The 12489-nt window shown below is 44.9% G+C and overlaps 1 pseudogene; it reads right to left on the reverse strand.

Moving 5' to 3' along the window:
- Positions 1 to 1944: 1944 nt before the first annotated feature.
- Positions 1945 to 2318, reverse strand: LOC134737426 (large ribosomal subunit protein eL31-like; annotated as a pseudogene).
- Positions 2319 to 12489: the final 10171 nt, after the last annotated feature.

The raw sequence follows: 12489 nt of genomic DNA on the forward strand, positions 1-12489 counted from the left end.
TGAGCAGCTTGGTTTAATGTCCCACCTGGGTCACAGGTGAGAATGAGAACTGAGAGCCCTGTGTGTGATCTTGGGCTACATGGTGGTAGAATTCTGGGCCATGTGACCTACTGCTTCTAGGCATTAGCATGTTATTTTCTCTTCCCTTGGCCTCTTTTTTCTTTTGATTGAAGTTACTTTAGAGCATTCCAACTTTTTCTTGGTTGAGAAATTCCTTTTCTTTTCTTTCTTTTTTTTTTTTTCTGAGACAGAGTCTTATTTTCTCAGAGTCACCCAGGCTGGAGTGCAACGGCACAATCTCGGCTCACTGCAACCTCCACCTCCCGGGTTCAAGCAATTCTCCTGCCTCAGCCTCTGAGTAGCTGGGATCACAGGCACCAGCCACCATGCCCAGCTAATTTTTGTATTTTTAGTAGAGATGGGGTTTCACCGTGTTGGCCAGGCTGGTCTCAAACTCCTGACCTCAGGTGGTCTACCCATCTTGGCCTCCCAAAGTGATGGGATTAGAGGCATGAGAAATTCCTTTTCTAAGGAGAAAAGGAATTGCTGATGGTGGTGCCAGCGAGGGAAGAGAGGGTGAAGGCTTCACGTGGCAAGGCAGCAGCCAGCCCAGCATGAGAGGTGAAGGAACTGGGAGCAGATATTCATAAACTCAGGAGGGGGCAGAACTGCTGGCCTGACCACTGAGCCTTTCCTAGTCGAGTCTTTAATTCACGGAATATACAGGCAGAAAAAAATAGCTCATCTTTGGCCTCCTGCTAATGTAATGTCACTGGATCAACAAAGTGGTTACACACAGGCAGTCACACAGGCACAGACTCAGAGTGTGCAGAGCAATGGAACTTTAATTCAGGATATGGAGCAAGTACAGATTACCTCCCAGCAGCATCTAGACCCTGGGGGATACAGAGGTAAGCCTGCAACTCAGGAGAGGAGCCAGGCATGTCAACTAAAGTTTGGTGCAATGGGGCAAGTGTCGAAAGAGATACCGAGGTTGCCTGTATTCATTTTCCAGGATTGCTCTAACAAAAAACCAAAATCTGAGTGGCTTCAAACAGCAGAAATTGATTGATTGTTCTGGAGGCCAGTCAAAAAGGTGTCAGCAGGGCCATACTCTCTCTGAGGGGCCTCAGGGAGAATCTTTCCTTGCTCTTCTTAGCATCTGTGTTTTCTGGCATCCATGGTGTTCACTGGCTTGTGGCTGCATCACTCCAGTCACAAGGCCATCTTCTTTCTGTGTGTTTTCACGTGGTCTTCCCTATGTGTGTATCTGTCCCTGTATCCATGTATCCCCATTTTATAAAGACTCTGGTCATATTGGACTAAGGCCCACACTAATGACATCATTTTAACTTGATTACCTCTGCAAAGACCCTGTTTTCTTTTCTTTTCTTTTCTTTTCTTTTCTTTTCTTTTTTCTTTTCTTTTCTTTTCTTTTCTTTTCTTTTCTTTTCTTTTCTTTCTTTCTCTCTCTCTTTCTTTCTTTCTTTCTTTCTTTCTTTCTTTCTTTCTTTCTTTCTTTCTTTCTTTCTTTTCTTTCTCCTTCCTTCCTTCCTTCCTTCCTTCCTTCCTTCCTTCCTTCCTTCCTTCTTTTTTTTTGAGATGGAGTCTCGCTCTGCCACCCAGGCTGGAATGCAATGGCACAATCTTGGCTCACTGCAACCTCCGCCTCCCAGGTTCAAGTGATTCTCCTGCCTCAGCCTCCTGAGTAGCTGGGATTACAGGCGCCTGCAACCATGCCTGACTAATTTTTGTATTTTTAGTAGAGATGGGGTTTCACCCTGTTGGCCAGGCTGGTCTCAAACTCCCGACCTCAGGTAATTTGCCCACCTCAGACTCCTGAAGTGCTGGGATTACAGCCGTGAGCCACTGTGCCCGGCTCACTTTTTTTTTTTTTTAAGTTTATAACTTTATTTGATGTATTTGATGATCAGCAGTTAGTTCTCATCCACATTGTAGATTTTTGAAAGTGGTAACAGGTACATAGGTAACCAAAATATAGAGCTTATTTGGTGAATCTTTATCCTCATTATGTTTTCTGGACAACCACACACAGATACGGTATGGATATTCCTTATTCCTTTGACTCAGACAGCTTTGTTGAGACTGGTATCAATGTGCATATCTGGAGTTGCCATCTCCTTCATGGCAAATTTCTGGATCTCTTTGAGTGCCTGAGAGGCACGCTTCTTGAAGCCCACTCCATGGAGGCACTTGTGAATGTCGATGGTGTATTCTTGGGTCACCACCTCATTGATGGCAGAACGGCCCTTTTTCTTCTTGTCACCCTTCTTTGCAGAGCCATTCTGCTGGGCCCAAGTTGGAAAGGAAGAGCACCAATCTTATTTTCAAATAAGGCCACATTCTGAGTATTGGGGATTAGGATTTCAACATATCTTTTTGGGGGGACACAAGTCAACCCATAACATTGCCCAGTGAGGGAGTGACTACTCAAGGTGTTTGTATGTAATGGGCAGAGTGTTGGGGAAGGCTTACCAGGAAAATGAAGTGGAAGAAAAGGCATTCCAGGCAGGCAGACCAGCGCAGACAAGAAGACATGAAGACGAAGATTCAGGACAAGAAGAAACTGACATGTCTTGGGATCCTACTGTTTTGCTGGCACCATGTTAGATATCACATATAACCATGTTAGATATCACAGTAACCACCATCGAACCCTCCCCACATTGCCATTACTCCCCCATTTCACAGGTGAAAGCTGATATGCGGAGATAGGAAGTGACTGGCCAAAGGTCAGATCACAATGTGGCACCATAGTGGAGACAAGAAGCCATACCCAGTGCCCTATGTCCAGTGCCTTCTCTAAAAATATGGCATAAAGCTGAAGAGACTTAGGTGGAAGGAAGAGTGTTTGGGGGTAGGGCTTTCTCTTAGGGGTCCCGGATATCATTCCATGTAGATGGGTGCCTACTCCGCCATGGAATGCTCCTGGTCAGGCATCGGAAAAAGGTCTTGGGCTGACCTCCGAGTCCTCCGCAACACCTGCTGACCTGCTGGAGGTTTACGGATCCAAGCAACAGCCACGGTGACCAGGCTGAGTGATTATACCACATTGGAGAACTTGGCTTACTCTGTGTCTTTGGGAACAACGGTCAGCTCTGCTCCTAATGAGAACAGTAGCTGTCAATTTCCTGAGTGTCCACGGCCTTAAGGAAAACATGAAGCAGCCAGGAGGTTCTGACTCCCCTGCTTCTGTGCCTTTGCCCAGGTGTTCATCCCCATCAAGCCCTAATAAACACTTGGTGAAATGGACAATCTAAGCTCCCCAAAGATGCAGTGGGAAAAGCTCTGCTTTTGGAAGTAGAATACTGTATTTGAACTTGGGTCTTCCCATTTACTGTTTGATCTTGGCTGCGTCTGTTTCGACTCTCAGTTTCCTCATCTAGACATTGGCATAATAATACCTAACTCACAGGCTTGCAGTGGGTATTGAATAACAGCACAGATGCATTTTGTTAACATTAAAGTGCTGTGTGTATGCAAGTTATTAATCACAGTTGATACATTTAGGACTCTTCATAGAGCTAAATCAGACAATCTCTCCCTGTAATTCTTTCTCTCCCAAATAGAACGCCCTAAAATAAGGGTCTTCAAACTGTGGCTCATGGGCCAAATCCATCTTGCTGCTCATTTCTGTACAGGCTATGCACTAATAATCACTTTTACATTTTTTAAATGGTTGGAAAACATCAAAAGAATAATATTTTGTGACATGAGAATTACATAAAATTCAAATTCCTATGTCCATAAATAAAGCTTCATCAGAATGTAGCCATGCTCATTTATTTATGCCTACGGCTGCTTGCAGATGACAACAGCAGAGCTGAGTAGCTGCAACAGAGATCAGACAGCCCGCAAAGGACAAAATATTTACCATCTGGTCTTTTACATAAAATGGTGCCTGACTCCTGATCTAGAATAACAAAACCAGACAAATAAAAATGCTGAGCTAAACCTGGATCTTTAAGCATTCAAACTGGCTATGTCTACAGTCCTCAAATCTTTGGGTCTTTGAGGAGTTCATACAGACCTGTCTACAGGAGTGTTGGAGCATTGGCCTGAGTTGCTCATGGCTTAGGCAAGGTTGACAGACCCCTAGCAGAGTGCTTGGCTGGCATCCTGTAGCCTCTCTCACTAGATCTGAGGGACCCAGGAAGACCTTAGCAGAGCTACAGCTGTCTAAGTCCAGAGCCACAAAAATCCCACCCTGCCTGCCGCCGTTTAGCCATTGAAGTTGCCTGCCCATCAGCTGGCAGAGTGCTTTGCCTAGTGACAGGTCTCCCATTTAGATGTAATCACCTTTTTCTATCCTTGGAGCTTTTTTGAACGCCTCTCTCCACCCAGCGCTTTCCCTGATGATTGAAAAGAGCTCAACCATCAAATGGCATTATCTCCTCTGAATAGCCTCAGTTTATCACCTGGGCAAGCCCAGAAACTTCAACCCTGAGCTTCTCTTTGTTGTAGCAACAGGTGCTCAGGAAGGGGGTGGGGTGAGCAAGGGGGAGGATGCGTCTAAGAGGAGGAGGGCTGGGAATTGCTCTTTGGGGGAGATCTTTAGAAACTGAATCAGCTTTGCTACTCTGGAACAGGCTGCAACAGAATTTGTGCAGGACTCAAGGGGAGCAGGTGAGGCAATGATCTTTCAAGCTTGGAAAAAAAATGTCCTATGACTGACCTGAGCGTTCCTTAAAAAGAAGGAGGGTACCAAAGAGTTTCCCTAAAAAGTTCTAAGGGAAAAAAAATTTCAAAAGTTACTTTTCCATATTTTTTAGTTGTGTATAAAAATATTCTTATGGCTTGAGCCAGTTTAGTGACGACATTTTCTACTTAGTCCTCTCTGCCAAGGGTCTAAGAAGGTTCCATTATTCCCAAGTGACAATTTTTTATAGATACATTAAAATGTTTAGTCAGCCAGGTACAGTGGGTCACACTTGTAATTCCAGCATTTTGGGGGGCTGAGGCGGGAGGATCACTTGAGCCCAGAAGCTTAAGACCCACCTGGGCAGCAGAGGGAGGGTCCCATCTCTACAATAAAAAAAAAAAAAAAAAAGAAAAAGAAAAAAAAAATTAGCCAGGTATGGTGGTATGTGCCTGTAGTCCCAGTTACTTGGGAGGTTGAGGTGGGAGGATCCCTTGGGCCTAGGAGTTCAAGGCTATAGTGAGCTGTGATTACACCATTACACACTAGCCTGGGTGACAGAGTAAGACTCTGTCTCAAAAAAAAAAAAAAAGTTTAATCCAACTATAAAAGCTGGCACTGGGGAGTCTGGAACTAAAGTTCAGAGGAAGCAGTATTATAGAGTGGGAATTGGGAACTTCATCTGGAAAGAGCTAGATAGTAAATCTTACAGGCTTTGCCAGCCATGTGGTCTTGGCTGCAACTATTCAACTCTGCTGCGGTAGCACAGAAGCAGCTATAGATAATATGTAAATGAATGACCAGGGCTGCGATCCAAGAAAACTTTATTTACAAAAACAGGTGGTGGGCTGGATTTGGCCCGCGGGCCATGTTTTGCCAACCCCTGGTGTGTAGAGCTTTAGCCTTCTTAGCACTCTCTGCTTTTCCCTACCAGATGGTAAAGCACAGAGAATGTGCCAGTTTATGGCAAGAAGTTCCCTAATGGGCCTAAGCTGAAGTTGTGAGTAAGTGAAACCCAGCAGAAGAGGGACAGGATCTTCAGTGTGAAGGTGATATGGTGGTTGGCTGTAGAAAGATTGTGGGCCAGGCATAGGGTCTCTTTAACAGCAGAGCATCTGAATATGGATGCTAAGGTGGCGGAGAAGGTAGGAGCAAGACATCTGGTTCTTTGTGTTGCTTAGGGCTGTAAGCAACCTCAGGCTCCACCTCTACTATGATTCCTGCTCTTTTTAGTCATCCCTGGAATCTTCTGGGATTTATGTCTCCTTTATGCCATCTACATTCTTGTAAACTCCCAATCTTGGCTCTCTTGCAAAACCCATTAGAGCTCACCGTTAGTAATCCTGCCTCAACAGTAGATTTCCTTGGCATTCAGGATAAATTAACCCTCCTCTATGCCTTCCTGGTGCTGCTATACACCTCCATCAGGTATAAATTGCATAATATTGTGTTATATTTATGGCTTCCTCATTGCAAACTTTTCACGTGTATGTTTTCCTCATCTTTACATTTTCAGCGGCTAGCTGTGGAAAAATGCCAAGAAAGGAAGAGAGACAGATAGATAAAGAAGAGAAAGAAAAGAAAAAGGAAAAAAAAAGAAAGAAAAAGAAAAGAAAAAATAGATGCAAGTTTGAGTTAATTCAAAATTGCCCAATCTAGTGCTATTTTGAGTGCTTTCTAATTGCTTTATTTATCATGTCTTCTCTCCCAGTGACTTATACTGTTTTTGAGGGAGAAAGGCAGAGTTGTAGTAGCCAGGATTATGCTAGTCACAAATGGCAGAATTTGCATATCCAGCCTAGGCTAGAAGGGGGATTTGTTGGTTCCTGTAACTGAACCAAGGGAGGGCACAGTGCAGCTGGCCTCAGGGTCAACGGGAAACAGGGAAAAGACAAGCGGATAGGACTCACTGTCCTCCATCTTGGTTTCTGCCCATGTACTAGTTCTGTTCACTCAGACTGATTCTCTTTTGGAATCAAGGGTGCCAGCAATGGCCAGGTTTCATGACCTGCCATTTTTACCCTGAAGAGGAGCTGCCTTACCCCCCGCCCCCCGCCTCCTGCCTCCCACCTCCCACCTCCCGAGGTCTAATTTAAAAAACTCTTAGGGAAACATAGTTCCGTGAGTCCTGTGCTCCACCTGAGATCAGGGAGGCATATTTTCACAACTGGAAGCTTCTAGTAGAATACAGCTGGCATGGAGTGGAAGGAAGACATCCCAGAGGAAGGGGGATGCATTTCTTAGAAGCAGAAGAACATGTGACAGGCAGACAGAGTAAGAGACATGCATTCAGTGTCTTCCTTTCTTGAATAGCCCTTTCTCACTGGTTGGCCCAAGGCTGGGCAGAAACACACACGAACGATGAGAGCCATTTTCCTTTTAAAGTGCTGCCTCTCATCCCTTATGCAAATTTATCTCCAGTTTGGGGCTGCCAATAATTTTTTCCAGGGTAGATACATCCCCTTACCCTGATGGATTAAGAACCCACCTTTTGGCCAGGCATGGTGGCTCCTGCCTGTAATTCCAGCTGCTTGGGAGGCCGAGGTAGACAGATCATAACGTCAAGAGATGGAGACCATCCTGGCCACCATGGTGAAACCCTGTCTCTATTAAAAATACAAAAATTAGCTGGGCATAGTGGCATCCACCTGTAGTCCCAGCTACTTGGGAGGCTGAGGCAGGGGAGTTGCTTGAATCTGGGCAGCGGAGGTTGCAGTGAGCTGAGATCATGCCACTGCACTCTGGCCTGGGTGACAGAGGGAGACTCTGTCTCAAAAAAAAAAAAAAAAAAAAAAACACCCACGTTTTTAACAGACTTTATAGGCTAGAAATCCCACCATCTACGTTGATCTTCCTTTCTACAGCCTGTATGCACTGAAAAAAAGAGGTCCAACCATCTATTATCCATTCCACACTAATTTGTCCAGCATTTATAAAAAATTAATAAACTATTTTTTGGAGCAATTTTAAGTTCACAGCAAAATTGAGTGGAAAGTACAAAGATCCTGTCCAGCACATACTTTTCACAAACTATTGTGCAACCAGCTTTTATTGACATTTTTTTTTCTTTTCCTCAAAAACTCTGTGAAGTAGGGATGCATTTTTATCTGCACATTTCAGATAGGGAAACTGAGGCCTAGAAAGGTAAAGGGGCTTGCCCAAGACCTCACAGTTTTTGAGGAGCCAATCTGGGGGTGTTACTGTGCATTTTTCTGGGCACTTTCAAAGAGCAGAAGTTTCCAAAGCAGGAAGGGCTGGCTCTTCAATGAAAGAATTCTCCTTTCATAGTAGATGTTGAGAGAAATAGTGTAACTATTGACAGGTTTTGAAAACCCTGAACTCAGCAAACAGACCACGTTCAGTCTGCCCGTATCCATTCAAGTCATCAACTTTGGGTCCCCACTGTGCCCCTGTAAGGGAGTCTAGCAACTTCTAATAAGGGATGGGCATCTTCTGTGTGGCTCCTTTCCCACCATTGATGCTGACATTCTGGCCCCTGAATACCCATTTCATTGGTACCAAATGGAAAAGCCCCTGGAGGGGAGGGTGCCTGGGATGAGGGGGAGGGTAGCTGATGGGGCTCTCCAGATAGCCCTGGTTCATCTCTCCCAAGACTAGTTCTCATGCCAAAGGAGTCTCGTGTCTCAACCCATGAGATCTGTGGGGCTACAATTCCAGTTTCTTCTTTCTTTGGCTTCAGTACTTTCCAGCTCCAGTCTCTAGAGGTTAGGGTGTATGTGACGGGGAGAGGAGACTGGGGCAAGGGGTGGGGAGTTGAGTGGAGTGGGTGGTTGGTAATATTTTCCAGTTCTTCCTAAAGTGTCTGCCTTCCCTTAATGGATACGGAAGTGAGCCAGCCAGCTGACTGCCCCGACTGCAAGATTGGTTACTGCTTACATCATCTGAGCAGCCAGACTGGGAACAGGGGTGGTGGGGAGGTGGAGGAGAAGCTGAACAGGGATTAATCCAGCCCTGAATGAATTAATAGACAAAGGCATTGGAGATCAGGTAACCTTTTTCCCAAGCTCTTGCCTTGGGGACGTGGAAAAGAGCCAGACAGTTCCATTAGTGCATGCATGGCATGCTCTGTGGGTGCTCCGCCCTTTATCAACATTTCAGTTTAATTCCATTGCACCCTGTGCCTCTCCAGTCTGTGAGCTTTGGTTGAGAATCAGGAATGTCCCAAGAATATATTAGTGGAGGAGTGATATAGAGAGATCTAAGATTAACAGCCCTCTTGGCATTCCCTTTCAGAGGGGGCCAGCAACCTGCATCAGTTAGCTTTTGCATGATGAGCTACCCCTAGAGTTAGCGATGTGTGACAACATTCCTTCATCACTGCTGCGGAGTCTGCAAACCAGCAGGGCAGGCCTGCTGAATCAGATTGGGCTCTGTGGCTCTTTGCTGCACTCGCTTAAGTGTTTGTAGGCTGGCTGATGGGCCAGGCTGGTCAGTGATAGCCTGGATGACTGGAGTCTTTCTCTGCATACTCTCTCATCCTCTCCCGGGCAGACTTGAGCTTGCTCAGGTGGCAGGGGCAGGGTTCCAAGGAGGCAAGGGGCAGCCTGCAAAGCCTCTAGAAGACAGGCTTAGAATACATGTAACATGTTCTGTTGGCCACAGCAAGTTACAAGGCCAAAGCCGGCAGTGGGGAAGAGCTCCAGCTCTTGATGAGAGTAGGGGAAAAGAATTGCAGACATTTCTGCACTCTGCTTTAGGCACACGCACCCTCACTATGCACAGAAGACTGATAGTCCTCTTTGATTTCTCTTATCACACATGCTTATGGCAGGATGGAGGAAGAGTAGTTAAGTCTGACAGGGGTGAGTGGGATGGGACATAATTTGAGGAAAACTTCACAGAGCAGGCAGCCTTAAAGGACAAATAGTATTTCAACAGGAGCAGAAACACACACCTCTTTCTCTTCCTTTTCTATTATTTTCCTCTTGCCAAAAACCCACATTGGGCCCAGCTACCACTTAATCTAGAGATTCCATCAGTGACACTGTGGTGGCTCCCATCCAAGTATAAACCAGATGAGGCCCTGCTTAGCTTCTGAGATTGGGCGCATTCAGGGTGATATGGCCGTAGACGGTGACCCTATGGTGTAGAATATGCTTTCTGCATCTGGAGGCAAGATGAGCTCCAGCTAGAGCTTCCAGGGATTAGAAAAAGGGAGATTCCCTGACTCACATTTTTGCCAAATTATAATGCTTCTTTCCTATCTCTCGTCTCTTCTTGAGCTCCTCCCCTGCTGCTCTTTTTCTCGCTGTGATTTCTAATGGGTATAGAACTATGGATGGCAACAAGCAAAAAGAAAAGTAAAAATTGTTTTCATTCATTGCCAATGGAAGAAAAGATCAATTTATTTCTCTTATTCTGCGGAGGGGTCATGCAGATACCCCACACATTAGTATGTGAATTCCTTGTTAAGTGCTTAGTGCAGTTTTGGGGGCAGAGTATGTGGATCAATAGATAGCATGAAGGCAACAGAAGTGATGGTAATTGTTGTAATTATTGTACTTAATGGGTCATTGGAAATGGAAACATTATTTGAGCAGACTTCTACTGCCTTAGCAGAATTTGCTGATTCGCTAGCATACTTTACTAGTAAGATCATTAAAAACAAATACTCAAATTTTAGAATTGTTTTTTCTATGATCCAGCAGTCTCACTATTAGGTATTTATCCAAAGGAAATCAGTATATCAAAGGAATACCTACATCCTAAGGTTTATTGAAGCACTATTCAAAATAGCCAAGATATGAAATCAACTTGTGTCCATCAACAAATGAATGGATAAAGAAAAATATGAGACATGGCTGGGCGCAGTGGCTCATGCCTGTAATCCCAGCACTTTGGGAGGCCGAGGCGGGTGGATCACGAGGTCAGGAGGTCAAGACCATCTTGGCTAACATGGTGAAACCCCGTCTCTAATAAAAATACAAAAAAATATTAGCCAGATACGGTGGTGGGCACCTGTAGTCCCAGCTGTTTGTGAGGCTGAGACAGGAGAATGGTGTGAACCCGAGAGGCAGAGTTTGCAGTGAGCAGAGATTGCACCACTGCACTCCAGACCGGGCAACAGTGCAAGACTCTGTCTCAAAAAAAAAGAAAAAAAAAAATAAAGAAAAGAAAATGTGAGATGTGTATATATATCTGTATGTGTATTATATATATATATATATGTATATATATATATATAAAGTTGGTGCAAAGGTAATTGCGATTTTTGCCATTAAAAGTAATGTAACACACACACATGTAGAATATTATTCAGCCATAAAAATAAAATGTCCTCATTTGCAGCAAAATGGCTGGAACTGGAGGTCATTATGTTAACTGAAATAAGCTAGATACAGAAAGACAAATATTGCATGTTCTCACTCATAGGTGGGAGCTAAAAGGTGGATTTCATGGAGGTAGGGTGTAGAATGCTAATTACCAGAGTTTGGGAAGGGTGGGGAGTTGGGGGAAGAGAGGGTGGTTAACGCGTACAAACGTATGCTAGAAGAATATGTTGCGGTGCTTGATAGCAGAGCAGAGTGACCACAGTTAGCACTAATATGTTGTACAATTCAAAATAGCTAGATGAGAAGATCTGAAATGTTTCCAACATCAAAGAAATATAAATGTTTGAGGTGATGAATGTCCTACGTACCCTGATTTGATCATTACACATTATTATGCATGTATCAAAACATCACATGTGCTCCATGCATATGTAGGTTGTTATGTTTCATTAAAAAAAGTTTAGGGCCAGGCGTGGTGGCTCACACCTGTAATCCCAGCACTTTGGAAGGGTGAGGTGAGTGGATCACCTGAGGTCAGGAGTTCAAGACCAGCCTGGTCAACATGGCGAAACCCTGTCTCCACTAAAAATTAAAAAACTTAGCCGGGCATAGTGGTGCACGCCTGTAATCCCAGCTACTTGGGAGGCTTAGGCAGGAGAATCACTTGAACCCAGGAGGCAGAGGTTGCAGTGAGCCAAGATTGTGCCATTGCACTCCAGACTGGGCAACAAGAGTGAAACTTGGTCTCAAAAAAAAAAAAAAAAAAAAATTAAAACAAACAAGCAACTTTCTATTTTAGCACATGCATGAGGAACTCTCTTCCCTAGGGGAAGAAAAGTCCCAGGAGGAAACTTAGAGTGGGTCTGGGGTTGGCCCTCCTCCCTGTGAAATCTACCCTTGGAGAAATCCTCTGTCCACATGTCTACCTGTGGGAGGATGCCCTAACCCTGCCCTCACCCTAGAAGCTGTTGGAGAAGATGAGGGAAGCGCTGAGGGTGCAGACTGTTTTCTTATGCTCCCCAGTTTCTGTGGCCAGGAATACTTCTTTTGCAAAAAACGGGGTGGTGCCCCACTAAACCTGGTTTGTCTTTTCTCTGTCTCTGCCCTGTCTCTGAAGGTCCTAGGGGCCTTGTGCATTTCTTGCATGCCAATCATGGAGTAGGCTGGGGCCTGGGGTTTTGGGTAGGGATTCTGTTTTGTTCGTTCCCAGTCTGGAAGATGTGGCCAAGGGTGGAGGTTCTATATGGGAGCTGAGGTGGTGCGAACCACCTCCACCCTTATGTAATCCTCAGACCTTCTTCCCCTCTGTCCTTCATGAGAGAACCAGCGTCTGAATCTGAACTTGTTTGGTTGCAGAGAACAGAAACATAATTTCAATTAGTGTAGACAAATGAGACATTTCTTCCAGAGATACGAAGGGCACTGAGATGCCTCATAGAAATAGGGGAAGAGCTGCAGCAATCACTGTTTGCTCATCTCTGCTTATCTGTGCTTCTCTGACTGCTAGTTAATTTTGAGTACTTCCCAGAGGCTTTT

The sequence above is a fragment of the Symphalangus syndactylus genome, chromosome 8, assembly GCF_028878055.3.
Source record: "Symphalangus syndactylus isolate Jambi chromosome 8, NHGRI_mSymSyn1-v2.1_pri, whole genome shotgun sequence".
In the NCBI taxonomy this organism is placed as follows: Eukaryota; Metazoa; Chordata; class Mammalia; order Primates; family Hylobatidae; genus Symphalangus; species Symphalangus syndactylus.